The sequence below is a fragment of the Hemitrygon akajei genome, unplaced genomic scaffold (assembly GCF_048418815.1).
Source record: "Hemitrygon akajei unplaced genomic scaffold, sHemAka1.3 Scf000055, whole genome shotgun sequence".
Classification (NCBI taxonomy): Eukaryota; Metazoa; Chordata; class Chondrichthyes; order Myliobatiformes; family Dasyatidae; genus Hemitrygon; species Hemitrygon akajei.
In genome coordinates this window covers 3095330-3113551 of record NW_027331941.1, presented here as the reverse complement: position 1 = coordinate 3113551, position 18222 = coordinate 3095330, and positions in this window count along the sequence as shown.

Below are 18222 nucleotides of genomic sequence, written 5' to 3'. Positions count from 1 at the left end.
AACAGTTTGGTCTTATTTGTAACTATTGTAAGAAGCCTGGCCATGTAATAGCTAACTGTTTCAAATTGAAAAAGAAAGAGAAGGAAGCAGTTCCAGATGCTTGTGTGCAACATACTGAAGCACCTGTAAAGTTACAGGGTTTGGTAAACACAAATGAGGATTTGTTAGAGTCTGACAAAGTTAGAAAGGGATATGATCACTTTATAACTGAAGGGTTTGTATCCTTGAAAGAAGGATCTACTCTGGTGCCAATAAAAATTCTTAGGGATACTGGAGCTTCTCAATCACTGATGTTAGATAGTGTGTTGAAGTTTAATGAAGAGAGTGATACTGGTGAGGTGAATTACATAAGAGGTGTTGGAAGTGATTTTATGCCTGTACATTTACATAAAGTAAATTTAAAGTCAGGGTTAGTTACAGGATTTGTTAAAGTAGGACTACAGCATAGCTTACCTGTGAAGGGTATTTCTTTATTGTTAGGTAATGACTTGGCAGGTGGACAAGTTTTTCCTGAAGTGCATTTGACAATGGAGTCAGAGGTACCTGAGGTGAATTCTAACACAGATTCTTCCTGTGTTGTGACTAGAGCGATGGCTAAAAAAATTGATGTGCAGAATGAGGTTGTTACTCATGACTGTTCAACTCAGGATGTGAGTTTTGAGGATGTGTCAGAGACTTTCTTACCTTCGTTGTTTGAACAAGATTCTGGGAGTAAGTCTGACTATGAAGATTTATCTCTGTCTCGGAAGGAGATGATAGCAGAGCAGAATAGAGATCCTGAGATTGTAAAATTAAGGGAACAAGCTTTACTAGGTAGTGAAATTGAGAAGGTGTCAGTAGGATATTATTTGGAAAAAGGAGTGTTGATGAGGAAGTGGAGGTCGCCTACAATTCCTGCAAGTGAGGAATGGAATGTTGTTTATCAGGTGGTTGTTCCTAAAGTTTATCGGAATGAGATTTTGACTTTAGCTCATAGTGTGCCTTTAGGTGGACATCAAGGGGTAAGGAAAACTGTGGACAAGATTTTAAAACATTTTTACTGGCCTGGTTTAAGAAAAGATGTGGCAATGTTTTGTAAGACATATTTATGTGGCAAAGTTGTGTTGACCTTCTACGATCTGGAGTTTTTATTACGTAATCCACATCATTGATTCTAGACACAATTTCATAAGGTCCATGAAATCTAGCTTGTAAAGGATTTGTCTTGACTGGGAAAAGAACCAACACCTTATCTCCAGGCTCTGACAATAATTGACAATACTTGTCAAATTGTGGGTAAACCAAATCAGGTTACACCAGTAGCTCCATTACAACCTATTCCAGCATTTGGTGAACCGTTTTCTAAAGTTATTGTAGATTGTGTTGGTCCATTACCAAAGACAAAAACTGGTTATCAGTATTTGTTGACTATCATGTGTACTTCGTCTAGGTTTCCAGAGGCAGTACCACTTAGGAATATAAAAGCTAAAACTGTGACGAAGGCTCTTATAAAATTCTTTACTTATTTTGGATTGCCTAAGGAAATACAAACTGATCAAGGTAGTAATTTTATGTCTGGATTGTTTCAACAGATAGTTTATAAATTGGGAGCTAAGCAAATCACTTCGTCTGCATACCATCCAGAATCGCAAGGTGCTTTGGAGAGGTTTCATTCTACTCTCAAGAATATGATTAGGACATATTGTGTGGAGAATGAAGGTGACTGGGATGAGAGTATAAGCTTACTTTTATTTGCAGTAAGGGAATCGGTACAGGAATCTTTAGGGTTTAGTCCATTTGAACTTGTGTTTGGGCATAGAGTTAGAGGACCTTTAGCTTTATTGAAGGAACAGTGGATTAGTAAGGAAGTGCATACTAATTTGTTGGACTATGTTTTGAAATTTAAGGACAGGTTACATAAAGCTTGTAGCTTAGCCAAGGAAAATTTAAAGTTGGCTCAGGAGAAAATGAAGACTTGGTATGATAAGGAAGCTAGGATGAGGATGTTTAAGCCTGGAGATAAGGTGTTGGTTCTTTTCCCAGTCAAGACAAATCCTTTACAAGCTAGATTTCATGGACCTTATGAAATTGTGTCTAGAATCAATGATGTGGATTACGTAATAAAAACTCCAGATCGTAGAAGGTCAACACAACTTTGCCACATAAATATGATTAAACCATATTTTGAGAAACAATCTGATACTGTGACTGTTGTGGTTAGTGAGAATGAGTTTGATTTAACTGGGAACATGATAGATGATTCATCTGACTTTCATTCTAAATCTAACATTGTTTCTGTTAGGTTACCTAATTCGACTATTTTGGAAAATATGGATGAGAAATTAGCACATTTACAGCTAGAGCAGAAACAACAGATGAAGGAATTGATTTTTAAGTATAAGGATTTGTTTCCAGATGTTCCGAGAAGGACTACTATAGCTTCACATGATGTAGATGTTGGAGATGCCAAACCTATTAAACAACATCCATATAGGATGAACATGGAAAAATGTGAACTTGCTGAGAAAGAAATTGAATACATGTTAGAGAATGATATTATTAGACATTCTAACTCGAATTGGAGTTCGCCATGTGTTATGGTGCCAAAATCTGATGGTAGTATTAGGTTTTGTACGGACTATAGGAAGGTGAATGCTGTAACGAAGACAGATGCATATCCAATTCCTAGAGTAGATGATTGTGTAGATAAGGTTGGAAAAGCAAAATTCCTTACCAAGATTGATTTATTGAAAGGGTATTGGTGTGTTCCATTAACGGACAGAGGTAGAGAGATTTCTGCATTTGTAACTCCATCTGGGTTATATGAGTATAATGTTCTTCCATTTGGGATGAAGAATGCCCCAGGTACTTTCCAGAGGATGATTAATTCTGTGATTCAGGGATTGAAAGATACTGATGCTTATATTGATGATTTAGTGACAGGAAATGATACTTGGGAAGCACACATAATTGCGGTGGAGAAATTGTTTGAAAAGCTTTCAAAAGCTAACTTGACTATTAATTTAGCCAAGAGTGAATTTGGACATGCCACTGTGACTTACCTTGGTTATGTTGTAGGTCAAGGTAAGGTAGCTCCTGTTCAGGCAAAAGTTCAGGCAATTTTAGAGATTCCCACTCCGACGGGGGAAAAAACTCTCAGAAGATTTTTGGGAATGGTAGGATATTATAGAAAATTTTGTAAGAATTTTGCTAATGTTGCCCTTCCATTAACTAACCTTCTGCAGAAGAATGTGAAGTTTGTGTGGACAGTGTTTTGTCAGGAAGCATTTGAAAAATTGAAAACAATGATATGTCAACAACCTGTGCTTAAGGCACCTGATTTTGAAAAACCTTTTTCATTAGCTGTGGATGCTAGTGATGAAGCTGCGGGAGCAGTATTGATGCAGAGGAATGAGGGTGATGAGGTTGATCATCCAGTAGCTTACTTTTCCAAGAAATTTAATAAGCATCAATGAAACTATTCAACAATAGAGAAAGAATTGTTATCTCTTGTTTTGGCTTTGGAATATTTTGAGGTATATGTTGGTACAACTCAAAAACCACTTATTGTTTACACTGATCATAATCCGTTAGTTTTTCTGAGTAAGATGAAAAACAAAAACAGAAGATTGTTAAATTGGAGTTTGATGTTACAAGAGTACAATATTGTGATAACTCATATTAAAGGTAAAGATAATGTGGTTGCTGATTGTCTATCTCGGTGTTGAATGTACAATGTAATTTTTTTTTGGAGTGTTTTTTTTTATTGTAACACTCCTACTGTATTGTATATTGTGTATGTTATATAATTTATACATTTGTTTTTCTTGTAAGTAATTGTTAAAATTTTTGTTCTTGTCAGACCAAAAATGTTTTTTTGGAGGGAGGTGTTACGTACCCGTGACACGTGACAGTGGTACCCTTGTCACGTGACTGGGGTTGAAGTTATACTGGACATGAGGTAATGGTCTTGTGATGGTGGAGTGATGTCATTTTCCCGCCAGTAGAGGTCATGTGACAGGTTTTTTCTACAGGGTATAAAAGGAAGACCCACCCTATCAGGTGGGGCAGTTCGTGGCAGAATTTGCTAAAATGACTTCATGTCACTGCGTGATTTAATGTGATGACGCAGTTTAGTTAAAAATGAAGTTTTATATAATGCCTAAAGTTTAAAAGGTCACTGCCAACGGTTTCTTTGCTGATGGAGAGTGAACAAAAGTTTGGAAGGTAAAGATCGAGGAGAATCGATTTTCGAAGGTGGAAAAGTTCGACCTTGTTTGATCCTCATTCGGAAGGATTTCGTTTACTATTCTCGTGTTAGTCTCCGCTGGAAATAGCGGGAGATTGAGAATAGTGTGGAAGGAAGGTCAGTCACTTTAAGCCGTTATATTTAATAAAATTCGACGTGGGAGTTCGACGCTGGGAATCGAAGGACATCGATGTGGAAGAGAATTTAAATCGTTTTAAAAAGTCTCTCCTTTTAAAAGTACCGTGAGCTTTTGAACTGTCGGCATACCGTTCTAAAGAACTGTTTTCTTTCAGCATATCGCTTTAAAGAACTGTTTTTTTTCAATACCGCTTTAAAGACTGTTTGAGACTGCAACGCTATTAAGAACTGTTTGAACAGCTGCCAGCAGCTGGATTCGGGTCAATGTTTGAGTTTGTTTACTTTTGAGGGGGTTTGTTTCAGTGTTTAATAAACATGTTATTTGTTGTTAAACCCTTGCCTATCTCATCTATATTTATTGTTGCCTGAATACGTAACACCCGGGACACCGCAGCTGTTCACCAGGTGGCGCCAGAGAGTAGCAGAGCAGAACTTCGGCGCGCACGTCTGTGTATTTTTGTGGCTGCGGGGCTTAGTCGCCCCTAGCGCTCCCTTACTTGAATCTAAAGTCTAAGTTTGCTATGTGGCTTGAAGCTGAAAAGGATAAGTCATTGATATAATATATCCATAAGTTTAGATTTATTCCCCAGTTGATTTTGCCTCTGAATACAGCAGACTTTCTTCTGTTGTCCATTGGAATCCGATGACAATGTCCACTCCTTTAACGGTGAGATCTTTGATGATTATACAGTCCTATCCTGGACCCACAAGCTCTACTGCAGGTGGGACATGTATATGTGTTAGTGCTGGTAGTAGTGGCGGTAGTGATGGCAACTGTGGCTGTATTCCTCCTGGTGTGTGGGTGGAGTATTTGCTCATGGGGTGTGTGTGTGAAGCATCCAGTGCAGTAGTGTAGTAGTGTTGTAGTTAGTGCATGCTGCATGCTGTGTGCTGCATCGTGCTCTCTGCTTGCTACTCTCTGCTTACAGCTATTGCCATCTGCTAGCCTTCTCAACAGAGGGTGAAAAGAGGAGCCGAGTGTGTAAGCCTCCTCCTGCCAGTACAGAGCCTCTCCACCACCAAGACTCCTGCAGCGCCCCCTCGGGGCCACACACAGAAACTGGGTATCTTACGGTCCCAGGCTAAACTACAGGGGATCTCAAAGCAGCCGTGGGCCCCAGAGACGTGGCGTGCAGGCCCACCACTGTGTGTATACGCCCTGGCGCCTGGCAACCACTGTCCCAGCTATGGATAAATAGCCCCACTGCCTTGCGGTAAGTCTGTTGAGAGAAGACTAAGGGACAGAAAAGCAATGCGCTGGCGGTGCATAATAGGCAGGCCTTAACAAACTATGGGCCCTGCAGCCTCCTACAGCCAAGATGTGAGAGCAGTCTCCACCTCTGACCACCAATCTTTCTTTACCTACTCACCTACCTTCCCACACACTCACCCCTAATGCGTGGAACGGGACTTTCTGAACCAACATGCCATGCCATACTTAGTTCAAATAATTTAGTTACCGTTTTGGACTGTGGGAGGAATTTCACATGCTTATCGGAAGAACGGTAGAGACATTCCGACAGAGAACGCTGGAACGGATCTTCATCTTACGACGCCCTGGGCTGTAATAGCGGCACGCTCATCTCTGCGCTGCAATGGCCAAACGTGTCTTTGGAAGCTGAACAACATTGGCATTTTGTGATATACTGGCTTTTGATCTCAACTGTTAACTCCAATTCTAAATATAAAGGGCGACTGAAACTGGGAGTGTCTGAACAGCAAGGAGAAAGTTCTTCTCGTTTCTATTCGAAACATGGAAGAAAATATTGCACTTTTTGCATTATCTGCTGATGAGAATAGTGGGATCCACGTTATTGTAATATTCAAAATTAGAGAAAAATAAATATGTGCAATTTGGAGGAATTGTGATTTCTGGTTAACTGAGACACAAGAGGAGTTGAAGTCAGCACAGATCTCCCATGAGTAGATTCAACGGAGGGGCATTTTTCCAGGTACTATTGATCAATTTCAGTTCCAAGGTTCTTATATCCACTTGCCAGCTATCCGCATTCAGTGTTTGGTTTATTATATTAATGGTTACTATTTAGTCTTTATTTAGTGCAATTAGTTACTGTGCACCTTATTTGCATATAATTTTATTGAAAAACCTCAAATTCTGTTTCTTTTTTTCTTTCATCCTGCAGGAGATACGCCGGACGTTCGACTTGATTTCCCACTCCGGAATCCCATCATCCACAGCCTTGTTGCACATTGCGTGCCGGGAATTCTGAGTCGGCGTGACTCTGTTCTAAGTCAGAACCGACACCTTCTCTGCCGGAGGCGAAGTTACGGAGATGAGGAGACACCTGAAGCGGTTTTGGCCCTTTGGCTCTTCAGCGGAGGGGAGTGAGTCACCGAAACAAAGCTGGCAATCGGGATTCGGCTCGGTCGGAGGAGGCGGGGAGAACCATCAGAATCAGGGAAGCATTCCAGGGAACTCAAATGAGGTTCCGGGAAAAATGCCAAATCAATGTTCGCCATCTGTCAGAGATTCATTCCAAATGGCAACCTCAGGAGATGACCAAGAACCAGGTGAGTGAAGAGGATCAGTAGATGTGGGATGTGGAAGCAAAAAAGGAAGGAATGTTAGTCGGTGTGGGAGATTCGGGATGTCATAAATGGCAAAAGTGAACTAAACTGGTGGGCGAGTGTCATAGCATAGCAGGGATGAAATTGTTTAGTAGGAACATGTGTTAGTAGGATGATGTGAGAATAATCAAATACATAAGATTTTTGCACAATGCTGTCGTGATTGCACTGTTAAAATTTCTGAAGCAATTTTATCACACCGTACTGCTACCACAAATTTCATGACATAAGAGAGTGATGATAAACTAGGTTCTGATATGTTTCTCTGTTGTGGTATGGGCCTCTACAGTGGGAAGTGGGCGGGGTGCGGGGAATCATAGCTGGGGAAATGGGAAGGGAGTGGGAAGAACGGAGGGACATTCTGTACTGATCAGTAATTGAATCATGTTACCTTGTCCGTTGCTTCAGTGCACCCGCAAGAAACCCCGCCCCAGCACACCTTCACTGTCACTGTGCCAAACCACAGGAGGGGAGGAAAGAGAGAATGATCAGGTTGTTAGTGTATTTGACAATGTTCTTTGCATGATGGGGGCAGCGACATGTGCAGAGAGCAATATTTGGAGTGGATTATTGTTCTCATTATGGGGAATTGTGTGGTTGTGATGTGTACTGGATGGGTGGGATCAGCAATTGCAATTTTCAGCTTGGGGTGACGGAGATAGTGAATTGATGATACAAAGATTGGTGGAGGGGCAGGTAGAATTGGGGAAACAGGTAGGATGCAGAAGGACTTGGATGGGTTTGGAGAATGGTCAAGAGAGTGGCAAATGAAATACAATGTTGGACAATGCGTCGCCATGCACTTTGGTAGTAGAAATAAATGTGCAGCCCATTTTTTGAACAGGAAGAAAATCTAACAATCTGAGGTGCAAAGGGACTTGGGAGTCCTTGTGCAGAACGCACTAAAGGGTATCTTGCAGATTGACGTAGTGGTCAGGAAGGCATATGCCATGTTAGCATTCACTTCAAGAAGTCTAGAATACAAGAGTGGGGATGTGATGCTGAGGCTTTATAAGGCACTACTGAGGCCTCACCTTGAAGGCTGCGAACATTTTTGGGCCTCTCATTTTAGAAAAGATGTGCTGGCATTGGAAAGGGTCCAGAGGAGGTTCACAATGATGATTCCAGGAATGGAAGGGTTATCATACGAGGAACGTTTGATGGCTCTGGGTCTGTATTCTCTGGAATTCAGATGGTGGGGGGTGGGGGGGGGGGGGGGGCTCATTGAAACCTTTCGAATTTTGAAAGGCCTGGACAGAGTGGATGTGGAGAGGGTGTTTCCTATGGTGGGGGACACTAGGACAAGAGGGCACTGCATCCGGATAGAGGGATGCGCTTTCAAAACAGAGTATTTTGAACAGGCAAAGGGTGGTGAATTTGTGGAACTAGTTGCCAGATGCAGCTGTGCAAGCCAAGTCGTTGGGTGTCTTTAAAACAGAGAGTGATAGGTTTTTGATTGGACACAGCAACAAAGGTTACGGGGAGAAGGCTGGGAACCGGGTTTGAGGAGGAGAAAAGTAAAGGGATCAGCCATGATTGAATGGTGGAGCAGAATCAATGTTCAAGATGGCCTAATCCAGCTCCTATGTTTTATGATCTTATGGTGCTATGAATGGCCTTGAGGACACAGTTTAAAGTGACAGTGCGGTGGGTGGTATTGAATGTAGTACCAGCGCTGCTAAAGGTGGCAAGTCAAGGCGACTGTGTAGCTTGGACATGTAGCACCTACCCAGCCTGAAGATCTGAAAGTGCAGATACTCGGAGTGTTTTGGCTACGCCTTCTCTCGTGGGTCACTGGAGAGTGGCTTTTAGTTCAACACAGCAAATGAAATTGAGAATCGTTTTATCGCCCCAAAGTCAGGTAATAGAGCAGGAGAATATGATCGACTAATATCAATACCTATATCTATAACAATGACCGGGACGATAATGTGGTAAATTGGATCCGCAAATTTACTGATGATGCTAAGATTGGATGTGTAGTGGACAATGAGGAAGGTTTTCAAAACTTGCTGGAAAAATGGGCTGAAAAATGGCAGGTGGAGTTTAATACAAACAAGTGTGAGGTATTGCACTTTGGAAGGACAAACCAAGGTAGAACATGCAAGGTAAATGGTAGGGCACCGAGGAGTGCAGTAGAACAGAGGGATCTGGGAATACAGATACAAAATTCCCCAAAAGTGGCGTCACAGGTAAATAGGTTCATAAAGAGAGTGTCTGACACATTGGCCTTTTTAAGACAAAGTACTGAGTATGTGAGTTGGAATATCATGATGAGGTTGTATGAGGCATTGGTGAGGCCGAATTTGGAGTATTGAATGCAGTTTTTGTCAGAAAATTACAGAAAGGATATTAATAAGTTTGAAAGAGTGCAGAAAAGATTTACCAGGATATTGCCAGGACATGAGAAACTGTGTTACAGATAAAGGTTGAATAAGTTAGGACTTTATTCCCTGGAGCATAGAAGAATGAGGGGTGATTTGATAGAGGTGTATAAAATTATGATGGGTATAGATAGAGTGAATGCAAGCAGGCTTTTTCCACTGAGGCTAGGGGAGGAAAAAAAAAGAGAGGACATGGGTTAAGGGTGAAGGGGGAAAAGTTTAAAGGGAATATTAAGGGGGGGGCTTCTTCACACAGAGAGTGGTGGGATTGTGGAATGAGCTGCCTTATGAAGTGGTAAATGCGGGTTCACTTCTAACAATTAAGAAAAACTTGGACAGGTACATGGATGAGAGGTGTCTGGAGGGATATGGCCCAGGTGCTGGTCAGTGGGACTAGGCAAAAAAATGGTTCAGTACAGCCAAGAAGGGCCAAAGGGCCTGTTTCTATGCTGTATGGTCCTAATCCACACCACTAGGATGGAAACAGAAACCTTGTACCCACACAATAACAGCTGATAGTAGTGGTTAACGTTCGGTCATATCCGCTGCCGCCTTTCATCTCCTTTCTTTCCAATTAATTCCGGTGTTGCGTGACAGCCTAGCAGTAGGGGGGTGGTGGGGAGAGGGAGGGAGAGGGAGGGAGAGAGAGAGAGAGAGAGAGAGAGAGAGAGAGAGAGAGAGAGAGAGAGAGAGAGAGAGAGAGATAGATATCCAGGCCGTGTGTTTAGGCAAACTTTAAATGGAGTTTAAAAACAGGCACTTTGATCGCTTCTATTACAATGTCTGGTATTTGGGACTATAGGCCAGCAGCACTTTTTTCATTAACTGTTCACCTCTCAGGTCCAATTCATCCAACCTTCATCTTTCGCTCTATAGTTTTAGAAACTGCAGCCCTGTAACCAAGCTTTTGCTGTCTACCCATGTATGACTCTGGAAATGTTATATAACTTCATTTGTCACTTACCAGTCTCCAGCGCTCTGACTGGAGCAGGTCTAGCCATTCCGATGTTTCCTTACAAGCAGGTACTCCCAACCCAGGTGATCTCTTTGTGAGTTTTTCTTTTGTGCTTTCTTTTGCTAATTCACGTCCTTCCATTCTAGTGGCAGCCAAATATGCATGCAAAACTTTGTATCTTTGCAACATGGCTACACCATTTCACAGTTGCCGCAGTTAAATTCTAGACACCATTATTGGCAGCTGCCGACCAAAGCATCTCACGCTTATCAGCCATTTTCGCCCATAGCTGCGACGCCATGGAATACAAATGCCACCTTCCTGCCCTCTGACTGACTTCACCTTCATCCACAACAATCTCTGTCTCTGGTCACGTTACACGATGCTCTCCGTGTACCCATGCTGCAGCTTTAGTGTAGTTTAGTACACTTGTACGCTTTAGTTTTTCACTCTCACAAGCTCAGATCCCTCACATTGAACATTCCCCTTCACAGCGGTGCATCGGAGGGTCTGTAATAGTCCTCGTCCGCTCGTCACATTCGCCGATGTCACACTCTGGGTACACTGCCCCGGGAAGTGTGCAGATGTGACAGGTCGACTGCATTCCCTCAGTGTGCTGGTTGTCACCCGTGAGAATTACGATGCGATAACGCCTGTTACGCGTGTAGTGAGTGTAGAGGAGTGTAAATATTGTGTTTGGAATGGGATTGAGAACTTCCCAGGAGCAGAACTGACTGTCAATTTGGAGCGATCTTGCAAGTTATATTGAGATTCCCTAGTGAGCGTTGTGTTTGGCGCGGGACTGTCTGTCTCATTTACTCCATGGCCAACGATCTTTTTGTCAGGGTGGTGTTATGCAATGGTAGTCATCGCCTCTATTTTTGCCTATAGATCCAATGCCTTCAATTTTGGAGTTCCTGTCAAACTTGGACGACGAACTTATGATCCAGCTGACGCAATTCTTCCGGGACCGGCTGGAACCAGCCGCTGAAAAAGGATTCGAAGAACTCAGCTTGACACTGAAACAGGAGAGGCGGATCAGTGCAGATGAACACTGGGTGAGTGGGAGGCGAGGCTTTATTTCTGCCTCTTCTAAGATCACTAGACCGATACTCTCAGGTCTCGGTTATCTCACGTGCCTAGTAAAGAGGCAACTGTGTGGATGCCCGTAGACTTCCACACGTGTGGTCCATTCGCTTCAAGATTTGACACATTCTGCATTCAAAGAGGCTAGTCCGTACACCTCTAAGGTAACATATGCCCACTTCAGCTGCTATCGCCTTCCTGACTGCCTGAACCAGTCTGGTTATTATCCTATGAGTTTGTCTTTTTTTTTGTCCACAAAACTGCCGCTCACCGGATTTTCTATTTGTTTGTTGTTGTTTTTAGCACAATTCTCTGTTAACGCTGGAGACAATTATGCATGAAAATCGCGGGAGATCAGCAGTTTCTGCGATACTCAAGCCACCTTGTCGTGCACCAACAATGATTCCACGGTCAAGGTCACTTTCATCTCTGTTCTGATCTTTGACCTTAACAACGCCCGAGCCTCTTGACTATGTCTGGATGCATATTGCACTCAGTTGCTAACACATGATTGGCAGAATAGATCTTCCAGTAGCGAGCAGGTGCACGGGTGTACCTAATAAATCAGGCACTGGGTGTGCATTTCACCCGGTCTTTGCTGGTTCACCAGTCCGCGGAGGACATCGCACAGCGGTAATACCGGTGTAGTGACAGACACAGCGCCTGGGTGCTGGAGCACTATGCTGCAGCTGTAATAGCTTTTTGATGAGGCTGCACCAGTAGTACTCTGTATAGTTTTGCTCTCCCTGTTATACGAAAGAAAAAGTTCAACTGGAAAATGTGTAGAGAACAATAGCGAGAATGTTGCCTGTACTGCAGGAGCATCATATCCTATTTATGCCCCGCAAGGCATTCAAAACAAGTGTTATCAAAGTAAGAGAACATGGGTTAAGCATGAAACTTTAAACAAATCAAGCATATCTTCATTTCTGAGTGACTGATATCTGAAACTGACTAACAGACGATATGATCGAATCAGATACAATTAGTACAACCAACAGACATGGCTCGTGCGTGAAATGGGAATAGTGCTGGCGGTGTGCCGAAACTGTTTTGCGTGGGCAAGCCAGTCAGAAGAGTTCACTTCTCTGTGTTTTGGCATCTGTCCAAGGATAAAGCATCTTCACCAGCTGCAGTAATATTCTACATTCTGCTACACATGCGCATTTTTGTGCAGGATTTAAGGCGGTCAAATACCGTTCTCAGCTATTCACAAAAAAAAGAAGCTGCTGACATATCGTGCTGCAGGCGTAGATAATGTAGAGTACCAAGCGTAAGAGCACCGTTGTAACAGAAGCAATTCTGTGCCTCGTTGCCCTGCCCAAATGACTTTCTTGTTGAAACAGCAGATTAGTCCATCCTTTAGGAGCCAGAGTTTTGAAGTGTGTTGTCATGCGCTCTAGTTACTGGGCTGTGAATCGCTGAATTTGAATGTGAACTTGTTTAAATCTTACATCCGCCCCACACAACGCGAGAGAATAAAATTGTACAGACATGTGACTGTATCAGTCTAATGGCTTGTAGAAAGAGACTGCCCCATAGACTGTTGGTCCTGGCTTTAATTCCGCGATTCCGTTTGGGAGATGGGAGCAACTGAAACACTGGATGGTTGGAGTTCCTCAATGATCTTCGCGGCCTTATTTGCGCATCTGCTGCTGTAAAGGTCCTCGGTGGAAGAAGGTGTGCATCCACAGATGTGCTGGACTGTCTGTACCGCTCTCAGCGGTGCCCGGCGATCAGCTCCCGTACCCGGCGGTGATACAGCCAATCAGGATGCTCTCAGTGGTTCCCCTGCAGAAGGTCTTGAGGATTTGGCGGTTCATGCTGAACGTATTGAGTCGCTTGAGGTGGAAGAGACACCATTGTGTTTTTTTTTCCTTCGACACACAGCGTGTGTGCAGTGTCCAGATGAAATTTTTGGTGATACGTATACCGAGGCTAAGTTGGTACCTATTCTATGAAGCTATAAATTAATATGATCTACCGGGAATGGAGGGAAACTAGTATCTACTAGTTATATCATGTGCTGCATATGATCGCAAAGTCTACTTCATTGTCACTTCCAAACCAGAAGATGTCGCTGAAATCTAACTCTGTTTGGAGAGCTCTTCATGAATCCTTCATCAATGTTGGGATTTAAAACTGGGACGTCCCATGTTTTAGGTTTTAGTTTATTGAGATAATTTTGCTAAGACAAAGTGTAGGACAGCAGGAAGGTGTTACACCAACAGACACATGCTAATCAGTGGATCATTTGGGATGGGAACCCCATATTGGCTGTACCTGTGAAGGACATGTCATCACGTAATCTCCCGTGTTGCTATGATTTGACCTACTCGTATTGTATTAGACCTTATAAGCTCTGTTCCATTTCCTCAACCTACAACATCCTTAGTCATCTGGTGTGTTCTTACATATGGGTTATTCTGCAAAACACTACAATTTTATTCTCAATATTACTTATTGCTTATTTTTTATGATTTCTCTCAATTTAAGCTGGTAAAAGCTGAGGTACACCCATAGCTGAGCAACTCATAGGAGCTTTCAGACCGTACTGGTGCCCTGCAATATTGTGGCTTTCTGGAGGTTTACATACATATTGCTGCGTAGGCCTAACTGTGTAATGATATTGTGTAGTAATTTTGGGATGATATCGCTCGGAGATTACTATTGGGCCAATGTGTACCCTATTCATGTTCCATAGTCTTTGGATGTCTTTTAGTGCAGCATATTTCTAGTGTTTTTCACTGTTATTTTGTATGTTCTGTGCACATGCAAAGGCTATATCTATTAAGTAACTGTTCTGGATTCTGAAGTGTTTGTGATTGTTTCTGGATTTTTTTCTGGCATTTATATCTTGAAATCCTTCATCTTTTTATTGTCTTGTTTTATTATTTGTTTGTATTAACCACATAGTCTAGTATTGCGAGAAGTAACCTCACTGTTTCTGGGAAGAACTCTCCAACTCTTAATCAGACATCCGACACTTCCTTGTTGATATCTACTCTGTTAAATTGATGGGAGGATTTCCATGGAGGGTCATGTTCTTCCAGGGGGTAACTTTTTTTCTTCTCTCGTGATAATTCCTTCATTTGTCTGCCTGGTGTTTTCATTTAAGTTTAGTGGTGTGAATTTCTATTCAAAATTGCATACATTTCTGTGGAGCCCCCAATCCTGTTTTAGCTGATGAAAATCTATCCTGAGAAATTTTACCTGAATATTGTGAAATTGATTTATGCCTGTAATTTCTCTTCTTCCTTCTGTCCTCGATAGTGTTATTATTGTTGTGGTTGAGTTTACGTAGCATTTTCTAAAATGTGTCATTTCACTTTTTCTCTTGCGTTATAAATTTTCCAGGCTTCTTTTATGCCAGGATAATATATTAATATGTTATATGTACACTATTGGGCATGATTTGGCAGAGTTACTTAAACCTTGAAGTAAATTCTGTTGAAAGTTTATTGTTTGTCATATTATGATCCATTTTCTTTGCTTTTGATACTTATATATTTCATATTCATCCATCAGTTGTACTGTAGACTGCTGATCTGTATCATATTCCACTATCTCCGTTAGGCATTCCTTTGTGTTTAATATCCAGTTATCATCCATGTGCAGAAGGTCTGTCCATACACAATTCATTTGGTTGTCTCTGATTTGATACCATATTTTCATCCCATTCAGTAAACCAGAGAGTAGGTTCAAAGCTGGACATAACCATAATAGATTTAGAGAGCCATCCTGGAAAAATGCTTTTGTTGCTCTTTTTTGATAGATAGGGGGATTATTGCACACCACTACTTTATCAGGGGGAATTTTGCACATATATGTTGTGTTTTGTATATATAAAATAACTTGTATTACCTATGATTGTGGGACAGAATCAAACGCTTCTTGGTAGTTAATATAAAGACATTAATATTTTCTTTATCTTTTTTTTTGTCCGCGATTTAGAATTACAGAATTTATTATCAGCTGTTCTTTGCATCCCCTTCTATCCCCTTATGGCATCCTTTCTGCTCTTCTGTTTCTAAATGAGTGGTGATTAGCTGCGGGATCATAATATAGCTTGTATACAAGTGACAGGACGAGGCTTTGATAGGCCATTTTTGATTTATCTAAGAATAATAGACATGGTCTGCCTTCTGTCAAAATTCAGGCACATAGTTGATATGTATTAATAGGTAAGGATGATGGTATTTAAATTTTATAATAATAATTATGAATATTATCATTGCCTGTACTTTTCCAGCAGTGTGTATTTTTATGTATATAATTGCTCTTATGATATCCATTGTGACTTCAGGTATTTGCCTGTCTTTACTAGTATGAGTGTGTTCTTTTTAAGCCCAGGTACAGTTTACTTTTTGACTGTGTGTCACCTTATTTCGTCAAATACTAGACCAATAGTTCATTATCTCTCGATTTGGTAAAAAGTCTGTGCTAGGGCTAGTGATGCTTTGCTACATCGAATTTAGGTTTATTATCCAATATAAACCATTTTCTTTGTTTCTAAACCTATAATTGTGCTTCCTTCATCTGATGCATTTCATTTATGCACATGGTCTGGCTTGGTATCCATAGATTATGCAATGTTTGTGTTAAATTGATCACATCTTCCATGGACCTTATATTTTATGAATATTTTCTTAGCAATCTTCTTAGCTTTCTTCCACGGGTATTCTGTTCTCCCATTTCAGTCTTCTCACTTCATTCCTCAGTTTTGGGTTTCTATTGAGAGCCTCTGTTTTGGAGCTACACTGCTGTTCATGCTGTGCACTGTGATATTGTGTGCAGTTCTTCACATGTTGCAAGTTTTCCTTAATGTTGTGATAACATAATGTTATTGAGAGTCTAAAAAACTTATGCTAATTGAACTGATATGATTTCTTTTGGTACTAAGATCTGACTGTAGGATCAGATCCCACATATTCTGTTAGAATAGCTTCAATGTTTGGATGATTTAGCCTACAAACTTATCTTCGTCATCAGCAATCTGTGGAGGCACTTTAACTGTGGTGTTGCTGTTACCATAAAGTTGTGGAGCAGTTGTGAAGTAATTCTATTTTCCTTCAGTGGGTGGCTTCTTCATTACTTTCTTGGACGGCATTGTTGTGGTGCTTTAAGATTGTTCCTTTTTAGCTCCTGTGCCACTTAATGTTTTATTTTGTTTGCATGTCGAAAGGAATTAAGCAATTTTTGTTTTGAGCACTCTACATTTGTCTGCTATTCATTGTGTGTTTACTTCCATAAAGTGATGCTGTGCTATAAATGGTTGTTGAAATTGGTCCCTGTCTAAGACCATAATTCATAGAAGCAGGATTAGGCGATTCAGCCCATTGAGACTGCTCCGCCATTTCATCATGGCTCATCCCAGATCCCTCTGTATCTGCCTTCTCACCATATCTTTTGATGCTCTGACTGGAGAGGAGACGATCAACTTGCCTTAGCCCATGGACATGGCCTCCACCGCAGTCTGTGGCAGAGAATTCCATAGATTTACTACTCTCTAGCTAAAAAAACAATTATTCCTTACTTCTGTTCTGAAGGGTTGCTCCTCAGTTTTGAGGCTGTGTCCTCCAGTTTTGGAAACTCTCCTCTACAGGAAACATCCTCTTCACATCCACCCGATCTAGTTCTTTCAAAACTTAATAGGTTTCAATGAGATCCTCACGCGTGATTCCAAGTTCCAGTCAGTACAGGCCCAAAGCTGCCAAACGCTCCGCATATGTTAACTCCTTCATTCCTGGGTTCGTCTTCCTGATCCTCCTTTGTGCTCTCTCCAATGACGGCACATGCTTACTGAGATATGGAGCCCCAGCCTGTTGACAATACTCTAAGTGTGGACTAGTTACTTACAAAGTCTCAGCATTTTCTTAATGTTTTTAAATTCTATAAATCAAACCATGGCATTTCAATCGGTTTCAATAGGGGTATTTAATGTCAAAGAAATGCATACAATATACGAGGGGAGATTGATAAGTTTGTGGCCTAAGGTAGAAGGAGTCAATTTTAGAAAACTTGGCCCATTTATTTCTCCTACATTTACACACTTAGTCCAGCTGTTGTGGAACATCCGGATCCCTTCTTTGCAGAAGTCAAATCTGCAAATAAGATTTGTAGATCCCTTCTACAAATAAGGGATCTGTATGCTCCACGACCGCTGTACTAAGTGTGCACATGTAGGAGAGCACTACGTTGAAAAAATAAATGAGCTAGGTTTTCTAAAAGTGATCCCTTCTACGTTAGAGCACGAGCATATCAATCACCCGCCCCATACATCCTGAAATTGTGTCGCTTCGCAAACACTCACAAAAACAGAGGAGTTCCCGAAATAATGAAAGACAATAAAAGCCCGCCCCCACACCAGTAACCCCTCCCATGCACAACCAGCAAGGCAACAACCACCCTGCTCCCCCACCAGCACAAAAGCATCAGCGTCCCCCACCAGCCACTCAAGCCTGCAGTAAAATATCATTAAAGACTTGCAGGATTTTGAGCAGATGAGTTTGACGAGTACAGTTTGAGTGGTGGATTTTGAGGGGAGGGGACTATTTGTTCACCCAGTATTCGACCTACCATAGGCTCCCTCCCCTCCCCCTCCCACCTCCCTCCCGCCTCTCCCGCTCCCTCCTCCCTCTCCCTCTCCCCCCCCTCTTAGTAAGGGAAAAAAAGAGATGTCTCCATTTACAGCAAGAGGGGAGACCTAACAAAACAACTCGCTGATTTATGGTGTTAAAAGTCTCTTATGTCACTGCATCCAATGTCCCTTGTTCTCCCATAGTGCATCAGTGGGATGCGGCGGCGGTGGCGCCAGCCTTGAATCAGCCCATCTCCAGATC